The following is a 24,420-nucleotide window of genomic DNA, read 5'->3' as shown; positions in this document are numbered from 1 at the left end:
GTTGTTATTTTGATATTTTGACGATTTTATATTTATAATGATTTTCATTTTATTTATATTTTAATTATATTTTGCCTATATTTATTACTATTATTTATATTTACTTTGTTTGATTGCATTGTGACATTATTTACATCGTGAAATTCCCTCAATTTCTATTGTCAATCAAGTTCATATTAATGTGGAAACAAACTATTATTTAAATGGTAAATTTAAAATAGTTATACATCATAGTAGTATTTCACGTACTGCTTTTAATGCACTGGAATTTTTTAAAACTTAAATTCTAATATTATTATAATAATATATATACTTAATAATAATATAATACTTAAACTATTATATTATTATGATATATATATATATATATATATATATATATATATATATATATATATATATATATATATATATATATATATATATATATATAAATTATATTAACCTCCTGCTCGTTTGTTGGTCACAAATGTTTTTTTTTATTATTTCAATGAAATGATTGTACTATATTTTAATTCGATAATGTTTTTTATTTAAAAAAAAAATATTTTTAGGGGATTTTATGGTACTAAATTATATTTATAAAGTAGTTATAATCCATTTATTCACATTTTGAACTTAAACTGTGGTAAATCTTGAATGCTTTGGATCACAGACTGAAGTTTGGTCTCCTTTTAAAGACAACATCGGCAGATTATTGCTAAAGTGAAAAAAGTGAACTTAAAGTTATAAAAATGTTATGAAAAATGCACAAAAATACTATTTTCAGTTTTTATATGAAATATATTTTTTCCAAAATACGTTTCACACGAAAATTTAGAGAAAATGAAAACCATAAATTTAAACAAGCTGTGCTCCAAATTTGAGGTTGATATCTCAAAAAATATGCTTTTAAAAAACGTAACATTTTGGTCAAAAATGAGTGACAGCACCGTAGGGTTTCAAGTTCTCATTTACCAATATTTTGAAAAATTGCTCAAATTATTTGTAAATTAAAGTCATTGTAAAAATATGTTGCCATAACTTATTGATTGTATTATTATTACATGAAATATATCATTCAATTATTTAAAAAAATTATATTAATTAATAGAAATATTATTATAAATAATAATATATATATATAAAAAAATAATAAAAAACGTAAAACTCTCACCATAGAACAAATCTTAATGATCCATAAAATATCTTTTTTCATTTTTGCTTTTAAATTTTGGGGTGTTTTTGTGAGATTCACACCATATTCTCTCATGCATATCTTATGCAAAAGTGTTATTATATACTTCAGTATCATGAGTTTAATACATTGTTAGGTCGATGGATGATTTCTGTGTGCGAATATGAAAGTGACAAGTAAGTTATTTATTATTTCGAAGCACCTGTGACCAAAAGGGACAATCGGTTTCGTTGTGTTGTTCTTATGTGTGTATGTACACATTCTTTCATAAATCATACTGGTGTACTTGCATATATCGATTCTGGAGATCTTTGCACTTTTTTTGGTGAAATTATATTAAGAAGATTTTTGTAACATTTATATTGACAGTCCTGCCAGGTCAGTCACTTTTCAGATTTAAGTATGCTGGGAAAAGGGTGAAGTGTGTTTTTACTGAGTTCTTTCCGAGTATGTACATGATCTAAAGGGCATATGCATTGAAAGCACAAAGTGTCCAGTATTTACCCTACAGTTGCTGTGCAATATTGTATCTCCCTTTAAGTGTGTGGCGTTGCTGAGGATCTGGCGAGAGCCGGCGACGACAGGGACCGCGAGCCAGAACCCTTCAGCTTCGGTTCTGATGTGTGACTCAGTGAAGGGAACAACAGCACAGCCTCTTCACACACGGGGTTGTTATTCAGCAAATGCCAATGAAAATTTGATGCAGGGCTTCAGGCGAGAGAGTCTGGAGAGATCGTTATGCAAAAACACTGTTTCTTCTCATTTCTGTAAAATACTGGAATTGTTGACAATTATTTCATGCTTTTTTTAAAGTCGCTTTCATGACTATATTGTGTGACTATATGTGCAAATTGAATTAATCTGTTTTTGCACTGAAGTTTTGTCTTCAGCATCCATATGTTCCTAAATAAACCTCTGAATAATTGACAGATAACATATGGCTGTTTGCTTCAACCGGTGAAATATTGCACATATTTCAGCTCATTTGTGCAGATCCTGGGAAAAAAGTCCAATGTCTGGTACATCTAATGGCTCAAAATAAGCTTGCATTATAAATGTGCACTTCAAGACTCTGAAAACACAAGAGCAGAATGACAAATATGTGACTTTTATCCAGAATTTCCGGCTTTTTTGGTTTGCTTATTCACATGATCTTTTCAATATGTTGATGAGGAATGAAGCGTGAAGAAACAGCCCCGGTCTCTGTAACCCGAGGCTGGGTCAGGGTTTCGTCTCTGTAACCCGAGGCTGAGTCAGGGTTTCGTCTCTCTAACCCGAGGCTGGGTCAGGGTTTCGTCTCTCTAACCCGAGGCTGGGTCAGGGTTTCGTCTCTGTAACCTGAGGCTGGGTCAGGGTTTCGTCTCTGTAACCTGAGGCTGGGTCAGGGTTTCGTCTCTCTAACCCGAGGCTGGGTCCGGGTTTCGTCTCTCTAACCCGAGGCTGGGTCAGGGTTTCGTCTCTGTAACCCGAGGCTGGGTCAGGGTTTCGTCTCTGTAACCTGAGGCTGGGTCAGGGTCTCGTCTCTCTAACCTGAGGCTGGGTCAGGGTTTCGTCTCTCTAACCCGAGGCTGCGTCAGGGTTTCGTCTCTGTAACCCGAGGCTGGGTCAGGGTTTTGTCTCTGTAACCTGAGGCTGGGTCAGGGTTTCGTCTCTCTAACCCGAGGCTGCGTCAGGGTTTCGTCTCTGTAACCCGAGGCTGGGTCAGGGTTTTGTCTCTGTAACCTGAGGCTGGGTCAGGGTTTCGTCTCTGTAACCCGAGGCTGGGTCAGGGTTTCGTCTCTGTAACCCGAGGCTGGGTCAGGGTTTCTGAGCCGGTGGCGATGCGGTTTCTTTAGTAAAAGTGCTTCAGATATCGAGTATTGGAGTCGTCGTTCTCCCGCTGCGTCTTCATGCCATCCAGAGATTAATGCATTTCAGAATTATCACACGAACTGCGGACACTGAACTCACAGTAGCCGTGTTCTCTTACAAGAGGTTCTCTCGTATTGCGTAAGTTTAGCTTACGCTACGGGAAAGATTAATCTTCTCGAGATACTGAAGCCAAACAATTATCCTTAATTTTGTATTCCTTGTCAACGCAGTGCAGCAGCTAGCAGACCTAGAGCAGGCCATCTCGCGTGCTCATTGGGTGCCCTGCGGGAAACTGCTGCAGCCTACCAGTGAGCCCGGCGTGACGTCACGCCCGATGAAGGGCGCCCGCTCCTTCATAGCGTCACAGCCCGCCAGAATGGCCGCGGCTTAGCGTATAACACTAGGGGCTGTAGCCTGACTTCCCTGATTTTCGTCTCTTCAGCGAGCTCTTCGCATCGCTGGATCTGAGAGAAGCCACCGCCGCCGTCGAACAGCGGACAGCCAGCTTAGGACAGCGCTGAGGAAGCCGGCCATCTTCGCCACCTTCAGCCATCCGTGCGAGCTACGCTATACGGCGACGTATCCTTTACCTTGCTAAAACCTATTCTAAAACCTATTCTAAAAGAGCAGCGAGTGTCTTTTTTAAGACGCCTCGCACTTCCGGCTGTGAAGCGCTTCCGCTGTCGACCCTGCGGGCTAGACTCGAAGCCTTCAACACCCCCCGCCTCTCCTCACCGACGCGCAGCTCCCGCTCACGAGCCTCACTGCCGTCGCATCTGAGAATGAGGCCGAGGGACACGTACGAGCACGCGGCTAGCTCCCTTTACGGTACAAGAGAGCTACCCGCCCTCGTGTCCCCGTTCGCGCGTCATGCAGAGCCCTCTCGAGCTCTCTGCATGACCCGGACGGGCATCATCTGTGTTACATGTAGGTCCCGTGCCCACTACTCGTGCGCGCGCCCTCGTACAAACACTGTTCCAGTTCTGCTCGACCACCGAGCACGCGGCTAGCTCTCTTTACGTTACAAGAGAGCTACCCCGCCCTCGCGTCCCCGTTCGCGCGTCATGCAGAGCCCTCTCGAGCTCTCTGCATGACCCGGACGGGCCTGCGCGCCGCCGTCGAAATGTCTCGCCCTGTCAGTCCCCTTAGATAAGGCTACTGTAGCGGTGTATTTGGCAGCCAACGAGCCGGTAATGCAACCCGCTCGCCTGCACACATCCGCCGTTCTCGCGGCGACCCAGAGAAATCTCAAGTGATATAATGTCAGATTAAGAATGTAAGTTACGTGCCCGCTCACGAGCGCTCACGCTTACTAACAGACACTTCGCCTCCGAAAAGACGTGTGTGTCCCGCTGCGGCCGGACCGCCGTCAAAGTTTATTCCCTGTCAGTCCCCTTCAAACAGGCTACTGCAGTGGTTCAATTAGCAGCCAACGAGCCGGTTTGTTGACCCTCTCGCCTGTACACAAACGCCGTTTTCACGGCGACCCAGAAAAATCTCAAAAAGAGTATTTAATGTCTGGTCCGGCTCATGCCGTCGGTGTTGTAAGTGTAGTGAAAGTGCCCACGCCCCAGTGTTCACCCCTACACATAAGCACTCCGAACCTCGCAGAGCACACTCTCATAAAGCGCAGAAAAGCCGCTCGAGTGTTGAATGTAAGAAATGTGTCCACAAGTCTGTGGCCACTATCTGCCCGCTCTGTTACACGATCAAGAAAGCAGGTTATGAATGTAAGTCTCGTGCCCACCAGAGTGCGTTCACGCTTGCTAACACAAACCTCCCCCCGGGCTCCCCCCGGGCTTAAGTGTTATCACAAAACGCAAGGCATTAATAAAACGCTCCCCATCCATTATGATCGGGGCGTCCAACACACTTGTAAGTCTAGTGCCCGCGCACACGCGCTCACGCTTACAGGAAGCTTTTCCGCCCGGAGCGTTGCTCGCGCGTCAAAGAGTGAAAAAAGAATGTTCCCCATCCCTTATGATTGGGACATCTCACATAAATCAGCCGGTCTCGGCTTTCAGCGAGCAGCCATTGCCCAGAACCGAGAGCGCGCGCGCCACGCTTTCGGCTCCGGGTCAGTGACCATGACGGCCCGTTTATCGACACAGCGCGCGCCGTGTTCGCCACCTAGCCGCATCTTTCCAGAAGGGCAGCTTTCTCCCTTTGAAAACATTTCAAAGGATGTTGGGCTGTATGGCATCAGCTGCAGCGGTGCTCCAGCTGGGCCTACTGCGCATGCGCCTGCTCCAACGCTGGTTGAATGCTCGCGTGTCCCGCCGAGCCTGGGTGTCTGGCGGCCAGAAAATCAGAGTGACTCAGGCCTGCATAGCAGCTCTGCAGCCCTGGTTAGTGGCCGACTGGTACCAGCAGGGAGTAATGATGGGAACCATCTCTTATCGTAAAGTCATCTCGACAGACGCGTCCAACTCGGGTTGGGGCGCGCTGTTCGAGGGCAGACCGGCCTTTGGCCAGTGGTCAGACCAGGAGAAGGGTTTTCACATAATCTGTCTGGAAATGATAGCGGTCGAGAACGCGCTGAAGTGCTTCCTCCCGTTCATACAGGACCAGCATGTTCTTGTCCGCTCGGACAACATGTCTGTGGTATCCTATGTAAACCGTCAGGGCGGTGTCAGATCCAGAAATCTCTGCAATCTGACGTAATGCCTCCTTATTTGGTCTCAGATGCACCTGCGCTCGCTGAGGGCGGCGCATGTGCCTGGCCATTTGAACGACGGCCCAGACAAACTGTCCAGGGACAATGTTCCCCCAGGGGAATGGTCCCTGCACCCCAAACGGTCCAGAAACTGTGGCGCCTATTCGGCAGAGCGGAAGTCGACCTATTTGCGTCAAAAGACAACGCTCAATGCCCGACGGTCTTTTCGAAGGACGAGGACGCGCTGGCCCAGGTTTGGCCCAACCTCCCGCTATATGCTTTCCCTCCGGTCTCTCTGTTGCCACAGGTGATCAAGAGAATCAGGGAAACGCGCCACTCGGTGCTCCTCATAGCCCCGCGTTGGGAGAATCAGATTTGGTTCCCGGAACTAGCACGGCTGTCACATACAGCTCCGTGGCCGAATCCGGTGAGGGCAGATCTCCTCTCTCAGGCTCGCGGCACGATCTGGCATCCCCATCCAGAGCGCTGGTCTCTGCATGCATGGTTGATCAACGGGTATTCGTTGCCCTGCCAGAAGGAGTGATGAACACGATCACGCAGTCTAGAGCCCCTTCCACGAGAAGGCTCTATGCGTCTAAATGGTCGGTGTTCTCTGGATGGTGCACCGACAGAGGTCTGGACCCGCGGACATGCGGGGTGGCACATCTGCTCACCTTCCTACAAGAGCTGTTGGATAAGGGAAGGTCCCCATCCACGCTCAATGTATACGTGGCGGCCGTGGCAGCGTTCGCAGAATCGACGCACGGCCAGTCATTGGGAAGACACGAGTTGGTCATCCGCTTCCTTAGAGGAGCTAGAAGGATGAATCCGCCGCGCCCCCCGTCGGTTCCCATGTGGGATCTTTCATTGGTCCTCGAGGCCCTGAAAGCTTTTCCATTTGAACCACTAGACTCCGTGGGGTTGAAATATCTATCACTGAAAACCGTCTTTCTGACGGCACTGTCGTCAGTAAAACGTGTAGGGGACCTGCATGTGCTGTCTGTCAGCGCGTCGTGTCTTGAGTTCGGACCGAATGACTCTAAAGTCATCCTCAGACCTAGACATGGCTATGTCCCTAAAGTGATGGGCACTCCATTCAGAGCGCAAGTTATTTCGTTGTCAGCTCTCCCAGCATCTGACAGCGAAGGTGAGGTGAATCTCCTCTGCCCTGTCAGAGCGCTGAGGTTTTACATTACGCGCTCCGCCTCCTTCAGGCGTTCGGAACAGCTTTTTATTTTGTTTGGTGGGCGCACCAAGGGTCTCGCCTCCTCGAAACAGAGCCTGTCCAGATGGATAGTAGACGCTATAGCGGCCGCTTACGCGTCAAAAGGTCTGCAATGCCCTCTGGGGATCAGGGCTCAGTCCACGAGAGCCGTGGCCTCTTTGTGGGCATGGTCCAGTGGAATTTCTATCCATGACATATGTGTAGCGGCGGGCTGGAGCTCCCCGTCTACCTTTGTCAGGTTTTATAACCTAGAAGTTCCTGCCTTGCAGGCTAAACTGTTGTCAGTCTGAAGGAGAGGTGTATTCTGCCCAGATCTCCTGCTCAGATCACTCTCACGTGACTCAGCTCTCCTGGTTGAGCTGCACTAGTAGGCTATGTGCCTATACAGACCGGCGCGCTGGTCTGTATTCCCTATGTGTGCTTATGTACAAGTGATGGCCCGCGTGGCTGGCCACCTTATTTTTTCCACTTATGGGGTTCCCCTGAAAGCTCGGGGTCTCATGTGGATGCTTGGCGCGCACGGCGTTGACAAAGTGTTCCCGTAGCGTAAGCTAAACTTACGCAATACAAGAGAACCTCTCGTAAGTGAACGATACTCAGCTACTAACGTAACCTCGGTTCTCTCTAGAGAGGGAACGAGTATTGCGTAACCGGCCGTGCTCGCGCCACGAGCGACTTCGCTTCAGTCGACGAAAACCAGGGAAGTCAGCCTACAGCCCCTAGTGTTATACGCTAAGCCACGCCCATTCTGGCGGGCTGTGACGCTATGAAGGCGCGGGCGCCCTTCATTGGGCGTGACATCACGCCGGGCTCACTGGTAGGCTGCAGCAGTTGCCCGCAGGGCAGCCAATGAGCACGCGAGATGGCCTGCTCTAGGTCTGCTAGCTGCTGCACTGCGTTGACAAGGAATACAAAATTAAGGATAATTTTTTGGTTTCAGTATCTTGAGAAGATGAATCTTTCCCGTAGCGTAAGCTAAACTTACGCAATACTCGTTCCCTCTCTAGAGAGAACCGAGGTTACGTTAGTAACCGAGTATCATTTCTAGGGTTGTCCCCGACTAAGGATTTACACATTCGAATCAGAATTTTCGAATCTTTTCATAGTCGACTGATAGTCGAATCATCTATGTGTGTGTGAATGTGTTGGGAGGGGCACGACACTAGGTAGTCAGCAGGAGGGCAGGGGCGTGGTAGCGGGGGGAAAAAGGGTACCGAGTACCCAGGGCCCGAGGCAGGGGGGGGGGGCCCTTAGAAGACGCCGAGCTGAAGTCAAAAGTCCGTCCACCCCCCCAACTCCCCCCCCCCCCCCCTCCGTTGGAGAAGTCGCCGCGCTCAAATCAAAAGTCCGTCTACGTATCTCTCTCATCCACCCCGATCCCCCCCCCCCCCCCCCCGTTGGAGAAGTCGCCGCGCTCAAATCAAAAGTCCGTCTACGTATCTCTCTCATCCACCCCAATCCCCCCCCCCCCCCCCGTTGGAGAAGTCGCCGCGCTCAAATCAAAAGTCCGTCTACGTATCTCTCTCATGATCGTCCCTTCCACCACTAGAGCGGAAAAGAACACACTGACTGCAGACAGGATTTGCATTTCACATTTTGCGAAATTAAATTAAATCGGCAAAATTGCCTGTGCTAGCATGCTTTCAGTGCAGCGCAACATCGACACAACGAAAAGCAAAAAAAAGCATTAATTTACAGAATTAAATTAGAACAGAATATACATTTCTTATAACAAAAAAATAAGTAAAAACGAAATAGTCAGAATCAAGTCACAGGGAGCATAATAAATGTGTGTAAAATGCCAAAGTGCAGGGGAACATATATATATATATAAAAAAAAAGTTAAATTAAGTAACCCTGAGTGATCAATAAATAAAATTAAAATAAATAAATTATAAAAACAACGAAAGTTTAGCCAGAATTGTGAACTTTCTCCTTTTAACTGCCAAAACAACAATAAACGCTAAACTGGCAGTTTTTTAGCTAAACATGTTCACAGCAAATTAAAATGAGAAACGGCTGAAATGTTTGAAAACACTTGTACCCTACCCGATCGAAAAAAATACAGTCTTTCACTCTGCTTGTGTGCGTTTGAGTCTTTTTAAGTTGTGTGCGAGGAAAACCAACTTGTTGACGTTGGCCGGCAGCAGTGCGCTCCTGATTTTACTGATAATAAATCCAGCCTTGGAGAAAATTCTTTCTGATGTGGTGGAAGTAGATGGGATGCTGTGTAATCTCTTTGCGGCCCTGGACAGCTTTGGGTATATCTCTCCTCATTCTTTTGCCACCATTCCAGTGGTCCTGTACTGCTTCTTGTAGTGTCCTTTAAATAAGCCCTCATTTCACTGTCCCCTGGCTGTTGCTCCTCTTCATCGCTGGACAACAGCATCGACATCACTTGGTCTTTCTCTTTTTCTTGTCTTGAAGGGCCTGCATTATCACGCTCCTCCACCAATTCACTGTCATCACCTACCTCCTGTACAGGCCTGGCAGCTAAACTCTCAGCCAGATTTTCCACCACAGCATACGCCTCATTCGTTTGCTCATCATCAGTGAAAAAGGAAAGCTTCTTAAAACGTGGGTCAAGAATTGCAGCCTTGATATAAATACTGCTCTCAAAAGACGGCCTTTAAGCTCCCATCGTCTGTCAATCTCCTCGGTCAGGGTAATCTTGAGGGTCTTAGTAACAGCGCTGTCGTCTTCATGTACCACCAAGTGTCGTTTCTTAATGTTCATAAGCATCGGAACAGTGGCAGACAGAGATGCGTTCATATCTTGTGACAAAAGCTCTGTCAGTTTGATCATTGGCTTGAGAACATTGACTATGTCCTCTGCCATTCTCCACTGGGATGTTGTGACCTCTAGATCACGGTCGGACCGTTTGCTGACACTTGAATCCGTCAGCACAGCTGAAACTGCACCCCTTTGTTCTAACAGGCGATCGAGCATAAGATAGACAGAATTCCATCGAGTGGCAACATCTTGTACAAGTTTATGCTCTGCAACATTCAGTTCTCTTTGTTTTTCTGCAAGTGCTGTGGTGGCCTTTGCGCTTTTTTTGAAGTGTGAAACAAGGCGCCTTGCAGCAGCAACAGTGCGACACACTGGATCTTTCTTTAATGCGCTGTTAATGCACAATTGCAGTGTATGCCCCGCACAACGGACTCCCTGTACAGTTCCCCACGATGGGTCTTGGGCCAGATGATTGGTGCATGCAACCATATTCGTTGCATTGTCATGGACAACAGAAACGATCTTAGTGCCTGGAATGTCCCAATCAGAAATGACTTCTTTCAGTGTTTGTGAAATATGTTCTGCTGTATGACTTTCCTCCATTTTTTTTGTTGCTAACACAAAATTTTCCAGTCGCCAGGCTTCAGTAATAAAGTGGGCTGTAACTGTAAGATATGCCTCCATTTGCAGCGACGTCCAAATATCTGTGGTGAGGCTGACTGCTTTGCAATTGTTTATTAACATGTAAACCTCCGCGCGTATGGACGCGTATTTCGCATCCACCGCATGCATAACCGTCTCTCTTTTGGGAACTGTGTATCCTGGCTCAAGTGTGCGCATTAATTCTTTAAAACCTTCACTGTCCACAACATTCACTGGCCTCATGTCGAGCGCAATAAACTCTGCAATTTTGTCCGTGATTTCTCTTTTCCTTTTCTCGGACAATGGCGGTCTCAAATCTAGCTTTCTTTGAGTTCGTTTTGGCGAAGCTCCGGTACTACTACTAGATGAACTGCTGTCGTTAGTCTGATACTGTGGGTGGATCTAGAAAAAAGACCAACATATTTTAAGTCCCAACATATGATATTGCTATTCGTAAATTAAAAGCCCCAGTTAAATGAAATAGGGAACCATCCTTATTGGAAGCTAAGAAACTTACCCGTTTTAAGTGGAAAGCCATATTTGTTGTTGATGAGTGGTAGGACATGAGCTGTTGGCACAACTTGCATTTTACTTTTTTTGGATCATCTTTTACCATTTCAAAGTGCATCCACACTTTAGATTTTTTTGTTCCAGACATTGTTAAGTAATTCCTGCCGTCAAGATGCTCCTCGTCTGTCACGGATCAGGGAAAGTGAAACTTAAATCTGTCACAGCGGTGGTTGGATTTATTCACACACACAAACGTTAAAAATATTTATTGAGCGCTTATTTCTTTTCACGTTTTTTTTACAGCATTATCATAATTAAAGGCTGTATATAACTTACTATAACCGTACAAAATCAGTAGTTCTGTGTGAAATTAGACATTGAGCACCCCCATATTGCCAAAATGGTATGATCCTCGTTTCATAAAACCCGCGAACGAAGATTCGACTGTGAGATCGGTGGTTGAATCAGGCTCCGCATATCGATGCATCGAATCTTCGACTATTCGGGGTCACCCCTAATCGTTTCCATCCAACTATTTTCATGCCAATTTGGGATATTGCTTAAAAAGAAATGCAGGATGGAAACGTGCAAAAAAATTTGTTGGAAACACATTTATCAAATAAATCCCATGATGTGCAACAATAACCTCATGTGACGCTAAACTCAGCGTCAGCTGTGATTGGATAACTGGAGTAACCAGTGGACCAATGGCGTTGCAGCGTCTCTAATGTATGTTTGGTGTTTCTGACAGTCGGAAGTGTGTGATCAGAATGATTGTGTTTAATTCCTCCAGAAGCGTCTCACACACACTGTTCCCGAACACCAGAACGCTAGAGAACACGACAGTGTTTATTGTGTTTCGTCTGACGCTCGACACACTCAACACACTCGACACACTCGACACACTCGACGCTCGACACACTCAACACACTCGACACACTCGACACACTCGACTCACTCGACACACTCGACACACTCGACACACTCGAAACACTCGACACACTCGACACACTCGACACACTCGACTCACTCGACACACTCGACACACTCGACACACTCGACACACTCGACACACTCGAAACACTCGACACACTCGACACACTCGACACACTCGACACACTCGAAACACTCGACACACTCGACACACTCGACACACTCGACTCACTCGACACACTCGACACACTCGACACACTCGAAACACTCGACACACTCGACACACTCGACACACTCGTTTATGATGGAGGGAAAACGTCTCAGGTTACGACTGTAACCTATGTTCCCTGAGAACAGGGAACGAGACAATACGTCAACGACGCTATGGGGAACGCCTCAGGCGTGACAGGTGTCTGAAATCACTATCAAATCACGTCAATCATATTGACCGGCGACAGCCCGTGAATCATTAGCGTGAATGATTAACGTGCGACCTGGAAGTATAAAAGGGCGCCTTGCAAACATGACAAATCACCTTATCGTCTGAAGGGACTGTACGGTAGGCAAGCACCGCGGCATGGCAGGGAGACGTATTGTCTCGTTCCCTGTTCTCAGGGAACATAGGTTACAGTCGTAACCTGAGACGTTCCCTTTCGAAGGGAACTCAACAATACGTCAACGACGCTATGGGGAACGATATACCAACGCCGCCATGCTAAGGGGAGTGCATGCCAAGTGGCAGTGACAACTGTCAGAACCAGCAACTTCAAATGAAACGCTAGAACCACTCACCCTCAGGTCACACTGGGCTGTCAGTGACAGCATTCCCTACGGTCATAGCCCAAGCTACAGCCTCACAGAAAAACCTTCATAAACATGGTTAAATGAAAGGTCTACCTGGGCCGGCTCCGGGCCTGGAACCTCAGCTTCCAATTAGAAGGGGTCCCTTCTAGGGAATGTGGCTAGGGAACCCAAGGGAACCCCAGCCAGTCACTATTCAGGGGAACGTACTCACCCCGAAATGCCACCAGGACGGCCTGACCTGGCGCCAGTACATAGACACTTAGTCAGGCCAAATCCTGTCTGTCTGAAGACAGAGCCTCTGGACAAATGCCTTAAGTAAGGCATCCAACCCGAGGGACTGCGAAGCTGGCAGTGAACCACTCGGCCCGGATCTCAGAGACGGGATATCCCGGAGAGTATGACTCAGCATAGTGCTTTTCGACCCTTGCTAGCGAGGGGAGTTTCTCTACTCGATCCACGGATCAACCCAGTGTCTGTGTTTCAAAACACTGAGGAGGCCTGTGAAGGCCTAAGGGCTGATCTAACTGGGAGGCCTCACGAGAGGCCTACGACCGTCTGACCAGACTCAGGAAGCCGCATGCTCATAGAGACCCTCGTGAGGGGAGCACAAGGCCTGCCTGGTAGGCAAACCAGGCTGTAGGCAGAAAAGGTTCCGGGAGGGAACCTTTAGCAGAGAATGAACACTTTAGCGAGCCAGGGCGCAAGCTCGCCTTCAGCAGCTGCCTATTAGGGCTAGCTGAAACTGATAGCAAGAGACCACTAGCTTCATAAACCCAGCACCACTAGGGAGCGTTACAGGGAGGCCCGGAGAGGCCTACTACCTGATCCTTTAGGGAGGCACGTGAGGCCTACTACCTGATAACCACAGTACGTGGGAACTCACCTTCAGGGAGGCCCGGTGAGGCCTGCTACCCTACGACCACAGTATGTGGGGAGCTCACCTTCAGGGAGGCCTGGAGAGGCCTACTACCTGGTAACCACAAACTGTGGGAACTCACCTTCAGGGAGGCCTGGTGAGGCCTACTACCTGACCGTTCTCAATCAAGGAGGCCTGGAGGAGCCTACTACCTGATAACCCCAGTATGTGAGATGCTCACCTTCAGAGAGGCCAAGAGAGGCCTACTACCTGATAACCACAGTACGTGGGAACTCCTCCTTCAGGGAGGCCCGGTGAGGCCTGCTACCTTACAACCACAGTATGTGGGGAGCTCACCTTCAGGGAGGCCTGGTGAGGCCTACTACCTGGTCACCACTATCTGTGGGAACTCACCTTCAGGGAGGCCTGGTGAGGCCTACTACCTGACCGTTCTCATTCAAGGAGGCCTGGAGGAGCCTACTACCTGATAATCACAGCATGTGGGAACTCACCTTCAGGGAGGCCTGGTGAGGCCTACTACCTGACAGCCAAAATATTTGGGAGCCCACATCCAGGGAGGCCCAGAGCGGCCTACTACCTGACAGCCACAAAATTTGGGAGCTCACATTCAGGGAGGCCCAGAGAGGCCTACTACCTGATAGCCAACGTAAGTGGGAATTCGCCTTCAGGGCGGCCGGGTGAGGCCTACTACCTGATAACCATCTTAAGTGGGAATTCACCTTCAGGGAGGCCTGAGTGGCCTACTACCTGCTAACCACTGGTAGCTTTGAGCCCTGAGTCCGGGTGAAAGTATAAGGTGGCCTGCTAAGGCCAGCCAGCTGGGGACTCGCCTATCAGGGAGGCCTGGTCGGGCCTACTAGCTAATAGCAAGTCATATTCTGCCATAAAGTACACTGTTGGAAACCATACTACACAGCATAATTCACTAATGGGCTTCCAGTAGCGCTATAAGGTATGTTCCACAATGTTGGGACTCACCTCCGAGGAGGCCTGTTTAAGGCCTACTACCCATCAGTGAGTCAACTGCCCGAACCACCAAGGCCAACCACGTAAAGTGAGCTGGCCTACAGTGCCCTCTGGGGGGCTGTCCAATCAAGGAGGCCTGCTGAGGCCTACTACCTAATGGCGCAGCCTTCGTTGGCAGAAAAACTGTTTACACAGCGCCTACAGCATCCTGGTGCCTAATCACATTGCCCATGGCAGTGTACTCCGCAAGAAAGCTAGCACCCTTAAAACAAGGGGAGTACAACATACGCCACTCTGCCTCAACGGAGGCCCCAGTTAGCCAGGGGCCTACCATCTATGCATGGGCGTCAGCTCAGGGCAATGCTCTGGCTTCAGGGGAGCGTACTTCGACCAAAGAAGAAGTGAAGCTTACTTCATACTCGACCCGAGCCATAGTGGTGCGAGGTGGGATAAAACAGAACTGGGAGTGAAGTGCTCAGACCTACCCTGTATCACAGGGGAATACTCACACCTCACCCTGAGGTTACCAGGGTGCGGGCCTGCCAGCGGCTCTAGGGGTGACAGAAATGTATCTGTGCCCAACCTAGGGGAGTGGGGCTTGAATGAAAGCCAACCACCTACAACCTAGCGCTCGAGCAGTAGCTCAGCGAGGTGAGTGAAGCCTAAACTGGCGGCCTAAATCTGTAGGCCAGTCCTGCATGGCAGGGTCGGGCAGGAAACCCAGTCTTCTTCGTGAAGCGAAAGACGGCCTAACCCTGCTCAATAAAGACATATATACCACGGAGGCCTGTTTGAGGCCTACCATGTCCTTACAAACCATCCTCAGCACCACGCTGCATTACTCTAGTCACCCCAGAATGCAGAGAAGGGGGCGGGCCTTGGCCTAACGACTCCCACGGGAGGAGGCTGTTTATACAGGGATGCTAGAAACCAACATTCACACAGTGAAGGGTCAGAGGAAGAAATGCTAAAATTTTTAGGAGAGCGCCTCTATTATCCCTGGCACAGCCTAGGCCAGCTACAGAGGCGGCCCTGGTAAGGGCCAGCCTGCAAGCATAGATCTATCTGAGGGCTCGGAGGAGCCACAGCCTTACTAAAGAATATAGTCTGTATTATTCCATACAAAGGGCTGCAGAATCGCTCAGCCTAATGAAAACCCAAACAGAGCTCAAGGGGCGACATACTCAGGAAGAAGTCAAACGGACCTGTGGGCCGGACATAAGATCTATCTGAAGCTCTAGCGTCAGTCAACACTCTAAGTAAAACAATTTAAAGAGAGAGACCAACCACTCTACCCTGAGGTGGCTAGCAGCCCGAAGGCTAACACAGTTACCGTTCTGGCCACCTAACGGGGAACTTCAGGGCCCTGATAATCCAATAAAGTTCTCTTACCTTATTACCTTGACATGACCCCATGACTCTATACAGGGAACGAGGTCTGTAGAGAGATACATTTCGGAATTTTAATTCACAAAAATTTACTCTTGAAAAGACCAGACAGCTCACCTGCGGCGTGCGGAGTGAAGACTCGCCAGATAGTTCTTTATGAACCTGGGGTCCACCACTTTACATGCCTGAAAGAGGCGTTTCTACTAACCAAGCCTAGGCGGGCCATTGGAACATCGTTCTTATCATAGGCCCAGCGCCAGGCCTGATGTAATGAACGTCTGGGGAGTCAGAAGAGAGGAGAGGGCTGGATTCTCTTTTTAATGAAGCCCTCCGGGGAGATTATCCATCAGCGACGCTGTATGCGCTTGTGCTGGATAACCTCCCTCAGATCCCTCTTCTAGCGGGAGTCACGCCTTTCCTGCGCCCTGTTCCTCCACAGAGGGGGCGCACGAGAGGCGACACTGGCTCTCTGGCCCTGTCTACGGTCCTCAGATCGTGAAGGGCCAGGCCCTCCCGCCTGCCTGGGCGTGGAACCGGATCTCAGCGGTATGTAGGTTTTTTCCTAAAAGCAGCTGAGCGCGCCTTCGCCTCCCTGAACTTCCCAAGCCCCGCCTCCACGGCGGGGCCAAAGAGTTCAGAGGGCGAAACCGACGAATCGAGGAGAAAGGCCTTCTCTTTCTCCTCAACGTCGGCCAGGTTTAACCAAAGCTGTCTCTCCGTGGCCACCATCGCCGCCATCGACCGACTGATCGTGGCAGCAGTTTGTTTGGTGGCCCGGAGCGCAAGAGCCGTGGTTCGGCGCGGCTCAGTAACTGCCTTAGGGGACAACCCTGCCCCCTGGTCGAGATCCTGCAGCAGGTCGGCCCGGTATGCCTGCAGCACCGCCATGGTGTGCAGGGAAGCACCAGCCTGAACTGCTGCCGTGTATGCTCTGCCATTCAAACGCGCTGTTGTCTTTAGCGGTTTGGATGGCAGAGTTGGAGCTCTCAGTGTCGACGCCTGCCCAGACACGAGATAGTTTGCAAACGACTCGTCAAATGGGCTGCATCGACACATACCCATGCTCTGCGATCCCATCAACATCAGCGAAATTAACCCGCTGATGTCAGTGAATACGGGCAGAGCATGGGCTCTTCCATGCCCTCTCGATCTCCGTGTGAAGATCAGGAAGGAATGGAAGGCTCACCTGAGCTGGTGGTGTATGGCCGGGGAGAAACCGATCGCCGAGCCTACCGCGAGCGGTCTCTCCTCTAGCGCGTTGCCATGGCAGCTACAGCCTGTTGGCGGCGCGCTCCACAACATCCACCAGACCTGCATACACGGGGCAGGGTGGCTGAGAGGGTTCAGGATCTACCTGATTATAAACCTCCTCAGCCATCTCCTGCTCGTCCTGAAGAGCAGCAACTGCAGGAAACCGTCGGTGAAAAATCCTCGTCATCGACCTGCAATTCGCCCTCGTCAGCCGTCGAATCATCTGAGAGGTTTACAGCACTCTCAAGATGATCGACGAGCTCTATCTGGAAGCCCATGATGCAAGTCGCCGCTCTGCCTCGGCACGAGCGGGACCATGAGAACCAGACGTTGAACCCCCTTCACTCGAGAAGAGGGCCAGACGAGAGCGAGCGTTTTAAGAGAAAAACGCTCACAGTTCACACAGAGGATTCCCTCGAGAATCTCCCGTGCGCGCTCTTCTCCCAGGCAAGAAAAGCACACTCGTGTGCTGTACATTTAATTTTCTTACCGTTTCATTGAATAGCGTTTTCAAATAGACAGTCCCTGAAGACGATGAGATGATTTGTCATGTTTGCAAGGCGCCCTTTTATACTTCCAGGTCGCACGTTAATCATTCACGCTAATGATTCACGGGCTGTCGCCGGTCAATATGATTGACGTGATTTGATAGTGATTTCAGACACCTGTCACGCCTGAGGCGTTCCCCATAGCGTCGTTGACGTATTGTTGAGTTCCCTTCGAAAGGGAACAGACCCTTTTCAGAAACTAACACTTTTATTACTCATACGTGCTTTTACGCATTTGTGCTCATTCACAGCTCTGTGTTTTTCTGCCACGGAATCAAACATAAAAATGGTAACTGAGACTTTATATCTCACATTTTTTACTTTTTTTCTCAGAATTATGAAATATAAACTAAAAATGTTGAGTTATAAAGTCACAATTGTGAGAAAAAAAAGTTTAAAGTCAAGTATGTTTTTTATTTTGTGTCCCGTGGCGGAAACGATCTTCCATTGGCCATGAGTTTGAGTTTCTTTTCCTTATGTGAAACGTGGAGTTTAGTTAGATTTGCTATAGTTTTTCCCCGTTTTCCCAGTTTTCCGAAGACCCGTGGCTGAAGAACGAGCCTCAGAGTTTGAGGAACGACAGCTTTATATCGCTGACGTTATTCCTGCTCAAACACCTGCAGATCTGCAGATCATATTCTGAAGAATGATATGAAGCATACAAGAAAGACTAAATATACAATTATTCAGTAAGTCTTAAATTCTCTTCACTCTATATTTATATTGTATCTTAAAGAAACAGTTCATTCCTGACAGAATTTACTCACCTGCCAGTCAAATTTACTGTTTTTTATGTAGCATTATCAATATTTTGATTTTGCTTTTATTGTTATATTTTCATTTTAGTGTAGGTTTTAATATTTTCTGTATATACTGTTTTTATAATGTGTAAAAAAATCAATTTAGCTTTATTTTTTGGAACTATTTTTCTTTTTATATATATATATGTGTGTATGTATGAGTGTGTGTGTGTGTGTGTGTGTGTGTGTGTGTGTGTGTGTGTGTGTGTGTGTGTGTGTGTGTGTGTGTGTGTGTGTGTGTGTTTGAATATTTCTTAACTAATTTTAGTACTTCACTTTTGATGTTTCCAGTTTTCATTATAAATTTAGTTTAGGTTTCCTTTTTCTTATGTGCTTTTGTCATTTTTTATGAGATTTTTCAATACAGCTTTATTTTTTGTTACTAATATTGTTTTAATACTTTTTTTAAAAAAATGTATTACTTAAACTTGTTTTAATTCAGTTTTTACCAAGGCTACATTTCTAATTTTTTTGTTTTTAAAGTTTGTTTCTCATCAAATATTTATATATATCTTTTTATTTCAGCTTCCTTTCAAAGAAATTTCTGCCAGGACCACAATCGTCAGATAAGATTGACAGTTAGCATACGTTATGATTAGCGGTGTGGAGCTGTTAGCATGGGTTAGCAATAACCCCTCAGGGGAAACATCATTTCAAATAAAATCATGGCTTTATTTCGTCCTTTAGTAAACGAGTATCAAGCCTCATCAGCATCAGCTCTTTTCTTTCTTTACGTACAGAAGCCCCGAGAGTTTGACATATAAACAGATTCTGGGCATGTATATGAATTAAAGTAGAATAGATTCTTCTATAGAGTTCACCAACAGTTGAAGCGCTTTCCTCATTAGCGAAGAGTGTGTTCCTCATTAAAAGCTCACCGCAGGCTCGAGGAGTCCAGCACCTCAGGCTCGGTTATCATTCATGTGGACGGAAGACGAAGCATGTGTTTCTGTCAGATTCAGCATCAGAACATCATCATCCGTCTGAAGATCTGTCGTTCCTCATCAGATCAGGGATCAACGTTTGATCAAATGTTTTCAGGAGTTCAAGCTTGTGTTTCATCTGAAACTGATGCACAGAAACACAAGCAAAACAGCTGAACTGTAAAAATACAAAATATAATATTGGAGGACAGAATTCACAGAAATGTAGGCGTGTAACAATATATCGCAATACAGAAATGCAACAATATGTATTGTGGATAGTTCAGCCAAAATAAAAATTACTGTGTGAGAAAATATTCAAGTTTTCAGAGTTTTACTGTCAGTACTACATTAAACGACTATATCTAATGTTTAATATGTATAATAACGCAATGGGGGATATTTGTGTTGATAATGCCAAATGTCTGATGTTACCAGTAAAAAGAGGCCAATATTATTTTAAATATACAAATCAGTGTCAGAGTACAAGCATATTCGTCTAAAATAGTTCAGTATTTTCATCTTCAGGATCATGAATATTGTTATTCTGGCGTCTCTGATGTTCTGCACTGGATTTATCAGCACCGAGTCCAAGCCTGTTCTTATTTACAATGTAAAACCAAAAGTAGCATTTTAATCAACAGTTCATTTTTTGATAACCTTTTATCATATGTCTTGGAGTATCGCAATAATCTCGTATTGTGAGTTCAGTATCGTGATATGTATCGAATCGTGACACGAGGGTCTTGTTACACATGATTATATGATGTTTGTAAATGTTCTCTTGGATTGCAGCCTTTGTGACAACTAGCCCCGGTCTCTTCTTTACACAATCCCTTCGAGTCCAGAGGTTCTGAGAAACCCGTCCAGCTCTTCGCAGTTTTCCGGGCTGGAAGCATCTCTGTGCAGACTGTGTGTGTTGAAGTGTTGAAGTGTCAGAGATGAGCGTCTCTCAGCGCTGGAAACCAGGCCAGATCTGGATTATATAAGCCCGAGGAGCAGATGACTGAGAGTTCACTGGAGGAGAAACTGCAGATCTGCTCTTTCCCATTCCCCATGTCAAATAACAGTCACTCGCAGGAGCCAATGGGAGACCAGCGATTTGCTTGACTCCGCCCCTCCTCTGCGGGACTATATTGTGTTGTGGTGCGAGACTTCAGATTCATGAGCCGCTTTAGGGGAATCACACTAGAATCACAGCAAAGTGCAGTAAACAGTTAAAATGAGTCCTATAATGCGCTTTTCACAAGATTTAAAATAAGTCTCTGATGTTCCCAGAGTGTGTATGTGACCTTTTAGCTCAAAATACCCCGCAGATATTTTTATAGCATTTTAAAATCGTCACTTTTTGAGGGTAAGAAAAAACGTGCCATTTTTGTGTGTGTCCCTTGAAATGCAAATGAGCTGCTGCTCCCGGCACAGTGTGTGTGTGTGTGTGTGTGTGTGTGTGTGTGTGTGTGTGTGTGTGTGTGTGTGTGTGTGTATGTGTGTGTGTGTGTGTGTGTGTGTGTGTGTTAGCAGCTCCGATGACCTCACACACACACACACACACCCTAAACATTTCAAAAACTTTTAGCCTTTTATGTTCAAGCCGGAGTCAGACAATGATGGAGAGACTCAAGAAGAAGTGACATCATGTAGAAGCAACAGGACATTTCTGAATGTTAGTTGATGAATTTATGTTGCATATGTGTAGATATCTTCTAGTCATTGATTAGCATATTCTGTCATGATAATCTTTAAATAGTGTCCCGGGGGCGGGGTTTATTCAAATCTTAGGGTTTGTAATTTTGCAGATGTTGTTTATGCTCAAACAGCAACATTACACACTAACTAAAGTTAAAAAGTGAAATCATAATCGTCCACCCCTTTAAATTATTTGCGCTACAAACACGTTTATTATTATGACAATATATTACAATAATACGATAAGAAATACCAGTTTGCAATATCAAGCAGCTGTTTCTAAAACTAAAAACAACTAGTGGATTCCAGCCAACCAGAACATTCGCTAATATTCCCATTAAGTTATAAAAACATTATTTCTGAACGTTCAAAACATCTAGTTTTTTAAATGTTTTTTCTTGGTTATGTGAACGTTGAGGGAACATTGTATCATACTTCAAACAGGACGGGAACGTTACCTTTGAATGTTCTATGAACATTCTGAAACGTTTTATAAAGTAACATTTAAAAAACGTCAGATGAATATGAATATCTGAACATGCAATATATATTAAAAGAAAAATCAGAATCTCTCATTTGGAATATTTTATGCTTCATGCATTGTTTTTATCAACACTTGAATCTGGAGAAGTTTCATAAAAAGCCACAGAAAGCTGATAAAATCGTGTTTTGGTCTCAGTCTTGATGAGATTCAGAGATGGAGTCGATCGAGTCCATCAACACCTCAAAGCTTCAGTCGTTTCCTCTTCATGTGTTCAACATTGCAGTCAGTAACGTTACGCAGTTTTGATTTATATGCTGTTGAATGGTGTTATTTTACATGTGCGTCAGCAATGCTTCTATCGCTTCTTCTTGACCTGTGTTTGATGAGGAGATTCGGCACTCTTTCAGAAGATGTGTAATAGATGTGTAATAGATGTGTAATAGATGTGTAATACAGTGAAAAAAATTCCATCCATGGCAAGGAAAGAGTTAAAGACCAGATAACTTTGAACATATGTTCTATTAATGTTACAGGAAGAGCGTTTGTTCATAACTTTGAGAAAAGCTTTGCAGAACGTTCTGAAAATGTAGCTTGAGTTGTTTGTCAGAATAAGCCTGTGTGCATGAATGATTTACTTAGAGTCATGCATCAAGCCTCCAGGACTTCAGAAATAACACTGTCCTCAACACACAAAATAACTTGCATAATTCAGAAGTCGTCTACCTCAGCCTCTGATAATAATGCACGGCTAAACGCTTGCTTAATGAAACCGCTGCATACATGCGGATGTCAGTCTGCATTATGAGGGATATGTGGAGTTGTTTTTCAGTAGCTTTGAGCATCGGCTGCATGCTGTTCTGACATTTCATCAGCTGGACAGTGGCGGAAAACATTTTGTCCTCATTTTCTCTCTCTTATTGACGTGTGGTGTAAGAAGCCGTTGGAACGCACACAGACTTGCATTAAAAACAGCAGCATGAGATGGAAGGATCTGAACAGAAGGCGCATTAATTCATGCAACACCACTGTAAACTTACAGTGTGTATGTCAGGTTAAATTTGTAATTATGATTAACACAAAATAGTTAGGGGAAATACACGTTTGACAAGTTGATGTATTGTTTTGTATGTTTTTGATACCTAAAGGCAGAATATAAGATGAAAAAGTTTGTTATTTTCAGTACTCACTTAAAACTGCTCCTCCCCCAAACGAATCGCTTGACGTCATAAGAGGGAGACGTCTCCCCAGGTCGCTGAGAAAGTGAGTTTGTGAGCTGTGTTGATAATTGTACGAGTTATAGAGTGAGATAAATAGTGATTAGTGAATTTTTTTTAGAATTTCACGATGGTGAATTACTGCGTTTGTGCTGGGTGCAAAATAGTCTTGGATACCAAAGCAGCACAGAAGTCAGCGCGTTTGGTCCGAACAAAGTTGACCCAGGCATGGAACACAGACCTGCTTTTTGGGTTAGGGTTAGGTTTTAATGGACCGTCACAGAGTGTTGACTGTGTTCCATGCCTGGGTCAACTTTGTTCGGACCAAACGCGCTGACTTCTGTGCTGCTTTGGTATCCAAGACTTCGGTCATTTGCAGTGCTCATTTCACTGAGAAGGACTACGCTGTTGAAGATCTCATGAGTTATAAAATGGGATTTAAAACCCGAGTGAGACTGGTAGCTGATGCGGTGCCTACGGTGTATGCACCCACCTCTCTGCAGCACATGCTCTCTACAGCTGAGGCCATGGGCTGGCAATGCCCACATAGACACCTATGAATCAAAGCGATAAGGTATGTTTTTATGTTTCCACTGTTCGATCGCGACCGCGCCTCTCTCTCTCACACACACACACACACACACACACACACACACACACACACACACACACACACACACACACACACACACACACACACACATACTCACTCACTCACTCACACACACACACACACACACACACACACACACACACACACACACACACGCACACACACACACACACACACACACACAAACAAACACACAAACCCACACACACACACACACCAACCAACATATTCCAGCATTGCAATCTTGACATCGCAGCCTGTTCATTATAGCCACGGAGCTTCAGAGCTAAGGCGGAGCTACAGATTAGGTGTCCCTAAATAACCCGCATATCTTACAGTAGTTCCGCATTAATTAATTTGCATGTGTGTTTTATTTATTTTATACCGTGTATTCTCCGTGTATATATTCATGCACCGAACCACGACGTCCGTACCGTTTCGGTTCAATACGAATACATGTACCGTTCCACCTCTAAGTTATGCCTACACTTACCAAGACACCTGACCAACTCTCCACTGGTTCTCTTCACACCAGATATTTATGTTTCTTCGAAAGGAATTATTTAAATTTTTGTTTGGCTCCTCATCTGTCTCACGCCTGGGAGGATCAAAATTGTATGGCTGTGGGCCATCGTAGGTTTAAGGGGGATTTTGGATCACCTCAGACTCAAAACTCTCCATACTTGAATAGAACTTTTTTGGCACGTCTCCCTCTTCTGACTTCACAGCTCAGCTGTGTTTTAAAAATATGATCTTGACAGAAATGGCTATAAAGCTTACTGTAGGGCAATTACAGTAATAATTTTAATGATAATTACATTTTCACTCAGACATCTAAACCTTTTTTAATATATCTAAAAAAAAGATATGTGTGTGTGTGCATTGTGGACCCGCCTATAGGCTCATATTATTAACACGATCTTTAAATGAGCAAAAAAATATTGCGCCATTGACTTATAGCAGGTTTCAGTTGGTCAATGGCTCAGTCTGTTTCAGTTCCTCAAAATACACACCTGAACACACACCTGGTTCTCAGACCAGCAGCTCTGCTGCTGCTGCTGTTATTGCTGCTGCTGTTATTGCTGCTGCTGCTGATGCTACTGTTATTGCTGCTGCTGTTGTTATTGCTGCTGCTGTT

General features: G+C 46.0%; 1 long non-coding RNA gene across 1 annotated transcript; it reads right to left on the bottom strand.

The window, feature by feature from the left end:
• Positions 1-17,034: 17,034 nt before the first annotated feature.
• LOC143745388 (uncharacterized) lies at positions 17,035-17,452 on the bottom strand. Its single transcript, XR_013205984.1, has 2 exons — positions 17,206-17,452; positions 17,035-17,167 (listed from the first exon to the last, which is right to left on the bottom strand). It is a non-coding gene; the product is annotated as an uncharacterized LOC143745388 (long non-coding RNA).
• Between the last annotated feature and the right edge of the window lie 6,968 nt (positions 17,453-24,420).

This window comes from Siphateles boraxobius, unplaced genomic scaffold (genome assembly GCF_051911475.1).
Source record: "Siphateles boraxobius isolate OS27281-9 unplaced genomic scaffold, OSU_SipBor_1 201, whole genome shotgun sequence".
Lineage (NCBI taxonomy): Eukaryota > Metazoa > Chordata > Actinopteri > Cypriniformes > Leuciscidae > Siphateles > Siphateles boraxobius.
Note: the sequence above shows the minus strand (reverse complement) of the source record. Positions and strands in the feature narration are given on the sequence as shown.